The following is a 6,000-nucleotide window of genomic DNA, read 5'->3' on the forward strand; positions in this document are numbered from 1 at the left end:
AAACTGATTATTTTTGTGTGATTGCTTGTTCTACCTTGCTCGAGGACAATTAAGAGCTAAGTTGAGGGTGTTTGATAGTACCAAAAATGTGCTATCTTCCTCTACTTAATTTGGAATCGTTAAGTTATTTAATGTGTTTAGTTTGATAGTTTTGTAGGACTTGAGTGTACAAGAGACTGAATGAAGCGTTCAAGATGAAATGACGTTAAAATGACGAAGATAAAAGCTAAATTGCACAAATGGAGAAAAAAGACCAAGAAAATAGAAGATTTTGCCCAGCCGGAGCATTACAATGCTCGAATTGAGCATTGCACAATGCTACAAGGCAGTAACTACCCATTCCGTGAAGAATAGGGCAACATTGCAACACTATATGTAGCGTTGTAACGTTACGATCTTAAGGCGTTAGCGTTGGAGACAGGACAGCGTTGCGACGTTGTGCACATCATTGCTTTAAATAAGTGGTCAGTTCGAGGGTTTAAAATAATGGTCACTATTCCAACTTGACTCGATTTTTCCCTCTCCTTTGAACAAATATTGAATTTTCCTACCCTTTGAACACATAGAACTGGAGAATTCAATTTAGAAGATGATTTATGTCTAAAGGGTAAGTACTTAGCTTGAGTTTCATAATTTGTTTCTATCTTGTTTCGTTCTTGAGACCTTGATTTGTAATTCTATTGAGACTTTTCTAATCTATATGAAATTTATCTTGAGTTTATTATTCAATTCTTTTGCATGGGATAATCTGACAAATTCACTATGTTTGTACGATTGATTGCTTTGATTGCCCTAATTTATAATCGATAGGTAGTAATCACCTAGAAGCAAGGGTTAAGTAAAGTTTGTGAAGTTAAATTAGGATTTCATTTTATAAGCATTACTTTCTATCCTAGATAAATTTCGCTCAAATAATTGATTAGACGATAAATCGATTGCTTGGCTTAGCGTTGCCTTTGATCTTAATGCTTGTTGATTTGTTATTAGTTGAGGATTCTCGCTTTTCTTCGAATTAACTTGATTTTACGGACAATGGGTTAGGTTTCTAAACGAGTAGGCTAAGTTTTAATTGGAATTTCTCGCATGATCTTTTGAATAAGTTTATGATAAAACTGAAAAAGGAATGGAATAAACTAGAACAACCCAAGTTAAGTGTTTTGTTCGATTGATAATTTTTACTCATTTAATCTCACTCCATGCGTTTCAATTTGTTGGATTGTATCAGCATGCAACAGAAGCAACGAGGATCAATAAGCACTCTAATTGATTAATTTTGGCAAAAATGAAAGCATGCTACATCAGAAATTAATGGGTTTCAAGTCATACCTTTGAAAAACCCTTGAAATCTTGATTTCCAGCTGCAAATTCCTCCAAATCTTTGTGCAGACCACCACAAAATCTTCCCTACTATTCTCTTGGTGCACTAGATTGAGTTGTGAGACGCCAAATAAGTTGAAATCAAGGAAACTTAAAGAATGCTCACAACAGCAACCCAATAGAAGAATAACTTCTTCACACGAATTTTCAACTAAAATTCTATCGGTTGCATTACCTCAAATTCACTCCAATCTCTTCAATATATTGCAGTCCATCATGTAATGAAGATAGTTGCATGAGATGCAACTCATGCTTAGAGTAATTTAAAGAAGAGATGGTGGATTTAGTGTGAGCTACTAGAAGATGAAGATGGAAAATCCAATTTTTCCATTTGTGTAATTTTCTATTTCAAAAATCCAAATTTGATTTTAAAATCACTTTTGATTCAAAAATCAAAATTTATTAATTTTATAAATTAATTTCATAAATTAATTTCTAATTAATAAATAATTATGTAAACAATTTAAATAATTCTAATTAATTTAATATCCAATATTAAATTAATTTTACAAAAATCCATCTTCATATATTTAAATCATATTTAAATATAAATTCTTCAATTTCGTTTGATTCTAATTTAAACGTTTCAAATTAATTTATCATGCTACTCTAGAGCTAATCCATTTCCAAGCTAGTAGGGGGACCTCGTGGACCTACAGATCATGGGCACCAACGATCCGAGATTAAACGGCTAAACTCATTAGACCGAATTAACCCTCATTTGTTAGCTAATGGGTTGCTCCACTAAAGCCCATAGTTGAACTCCCTTCACTATAGATATATTATGTCTACTCGATATAACCATGATTAGTAAGTTAACCCTCCACAGGTTGTTTGTAATAACGACTAGGTTGAATCTTTGTTCTACCCTTAAATTACCTCTTATTTCTTAAGTCCCCACTGATCCCCTAATGAACAATTATTTTTTGATCCAATCAACAAAATCGAGTCCCTCTCGGGCCAGTGAGAGGGCAGGGCCCCTTGTTCAAGACCTAGAATCAACACTTAAGGGAACAATTTCTCTACTATCCCTAAAAGCGGGTAGGAGTGAATTTAATCTTGCACCCTATGTCCCCAGCTATCTATCAAGTTTTAGCCCTGAAATGGGAGGTTATTAAGCCGGCACTATTGAGCCAACCCTCACCTATGCAAATCTAAAGATAATTCCAAATAAACAGGAGTTCATAGTTGGCTCCAGATTAAGGTCAAGTTACCTAGGTCATCGCTTTGAAATAATCAGTCTTAAACTGTAAACAACGTTATAAAGTAAGAGTGGCTAATTTCGTGGTCCTATATTGTACAAACCCTTTTGCACAAGGACGCCCCCATTCCTCATGTCCCAACATGAACGAATTAGGATCACTTCGTTTGTAGTACTTTACAACTCTTTGTAACAACTACAGAGCAGGCTGCATCCAATAGTGTTACCAGAATAAGGTACTCGACCTTATTCATATACTATAGATCATTTTTACTATTCACTCGAACCTGATCAACTTTTATGTTTCGACATAAAGTTCAAGTACTTATCTAATAGTCAAGGGACTTTTAGGTTTATTGGATTTTTATTAAGAAAAACATCTATTCAATAACACCTTATTGAACTTTCAAAATAAGTTCCATTGTTTACATACCACGAGTTTTAGGACATAAAACCCAACGAACTCCCACTTAGGCTAAAACTCCAGTGGTAACTTATATATCCAATATATAAGACTGAGTTACTTAGTTTTATAGAGAAAAATAATAAACTAGGGCATCCCATACACATGGTTTACCATTCGGTATCCATATCCGATATTTCTCCCACTTGTCCTAGATTATTCTAGTATTTCTAGTCTTACTAGGTGATTCTCAAACACTTAACCGAGAGAACCATTGTAAACATACTAGTATACAATAGGCTTTTAATTAAGCTATATGGGATTGCATCTTATTCTCAATAATGGTCAGGAAGCACACTTTCCTCCCACTACATTGAGGTACTCTCAACTCTTTGAGTAAGATGCATCTGACCTGTCTTAACAACTCTTTGTTAACAGTCAAGTCTAGAAATCTTTAAACTTTCTATACTTTGATCTAGCCATTTAAATATCTGAATATTTGCAAATGACTTTTAAGAGTTTGATTCTTAACAGAAGTTTCTAGAACAAACATAATTTCTGAAAATGAATATTTCATTTATCACAAAAATATATACAATTTGTTCTTTACATGATCACAAAAGCAATAAGATCAAATAGCAACTTTTCCCACTGGTCGAGCTAAGCAGACGATCCCCAGGAACTAGTTAGCCTGTTTACCTTTCTCTGCTCTCTTTTCAACAAGATACTGAAGGCAATTTCTCCTCCAGTGCCCTTCTTCGTTGTAGTGGAAACATTTCCCTTTATCTGCAGCGTTCTCCTTGCCTTTCTTTCCAACAGGTTTCTTCTTTCCTTTCCCTGTGCCCTTCTTCACAAAATATTCTTACTCTTCGAAGAGGAGGTAACATCGGGCTTGGAGGATGTTCCTCTCTTTTCAGCAGTAGTAACATTTACTTCTGATTCCAGACCCTTTGTTCTCAACATTGTCTAGTAAGCTTGTAGCTTATTCAACAGAATAGTCAAGCTACATTCAATTTTATTCATCGATGCATTTGTACAGAATTGCAGAAAACTCTTCGGAAGAGATTCTAGAATAAAACCAACTTAACGTCTCTCATCCATGACAGTACCATTTACTTCTGCCACATTAAAGTGGACCATCATGTCCAGGACATGTTCACGAACAGAGGTCCCCTCTTTCATGCAACTATTGTAAACGTATTTGATGGCATCATGTCTTAGGGTGAAAGAAGGTTGTCCAAATGTCCCTCGTAGAGATTTCATAATTTCTTTGGTAGTACTCATATCCTCATGTTTTTTCGCCAAGACATTAGATAGGCTAGCGAGGATATAAGCACTGGCTTTATCATTTTCCCTGACCCATCTGTTATATGCATCCCGAACAGTTCGGGTTGTATTAAAACTAGGAATGGGAGGACAATCTTCGTTAAGACACATCACAAATCGTCTATCATAAGTATCGTGTTCAAATTTGATTTCTAGGTGACATAGTTATCTCCGATGAGTTTATCCGATGCCAACAATTGTATTATTGCATTCGTCATTCTAAAATTATAAAAAAAATCTATAAGTGAATTGCTTTTAAATCAAATCAAATTTTAGTAATTTTAATAATGTACCCAAGATTATTCTTTTGCAATGATACTACATCAAGACATTCTTGACTAAATACTATCTCCCGAATAACCCATATTTCGATAATCACTTAGGTACCGATTTTGGTCAGAAATTATTAACACATAATAATTCTATAAGTGTAACCCTCCATTTTCAGATGTCAGAGGTCGGCCCCAACTATGCTACCGTAGTGGAGAGTCAAGGTTGGGAATGAACCTAAGAAATCTTATCCATCTTGGGAGCTTGAGTTGTTTCGAATCCTATGTTACAACCCTCCGTGGGGATAGTCGTCGTTAAATGACTAGCAAAGGGCCGCTTAAAGCTAATCAGCAAGCGCAACATAGGAATCTCACAGTCCAAACTAACGGAAGAGACCGCAGGATATGTTGACACATTTCCTTCACCCACTTACTATGAACTACTTCCTCTATTCACCATGGTATTGACTCATACATCCGCTTTCTGTATGGAGGTCACTCTCAGGGTGATACGAAGCGTCATATGAATCTCATGGTGTAAACTATGTGGAGACGTGGCCGTTGAAATCGTACACTTGATTTCTGTTCGAACAACTTCCCCTTATTCACCAAAATCTAGATTTAAGCTAAAAAATACTTTCCATATGGAGGTCACTCCCAGGGTGACACGAAATATTGTTTAAATCCAGACTGTGAACTCTTAAAGATGTGAGAGCTAAAAATAACGTATCGTATATGTTATTAATCTCCCACTGAAGTTTTCTAATAATTTTATCATATAGAAGTTATTGGACTACCATTGAAGTGTTCTATTTTTTGGTAAATTTATACTTAGGTTCTTTTCCGAGTAATAAAAACAACCCTATGTCTATGTGGTTTATCCAAGTATAACACTTTAAATGGACTTAAACCTACGATGTCTAGGTGATAAACTGTTTTATTACTACACATTGCTCACGTAAGCTCATAAAATCGTTTACCGACGCTCAATAATTCGACCATAATCCCTAGGTAGGAGGTGTTCCGTAGACCTTCAACTTAAATATCCCCAGCTTTCGACGGGATTATATACCAATTGAGTTTGTAACCCTAGTTTTACAAGTTTAACGACCTATTTTAACTATTAAAACAAGTGGTTAACCTATGTGAGCATGCAGTTATTCTTTGTTATGGATTTTAAATGTCTAACACAATTTTATAACAACTTATAAAACTTTAGACATGCTAAACATCCACAACATACATAAAGGCATTCAATATTTAATATAACACTTATATTAAATATAAGAAACTCTAACATGCATACTATATATTATAACAATTTATAACATACTTTCAATACATGTTGCATGCTTCCTACAGTGGGATTTTAAATCTAAATGGCATATTGTATGTATATACAAGATTTATTTATTTATAACATA

Source organism: Benincasa hispida, chromosome 6, assembly GCF_027475165.1.
Source record: "Benincasa hispida cultivar pf3 chromosome 6, pf3_genome.v1.1, whole genome shotgun sequence".
Taxonomy (NCBI): domain Eukaryota; kingdom Viridiplantae; phylum Streptophyta; class Magnoliopsida; order Cucurbitales; family Cucurbitaceae; genus Benincasa; species Benincasa hispida.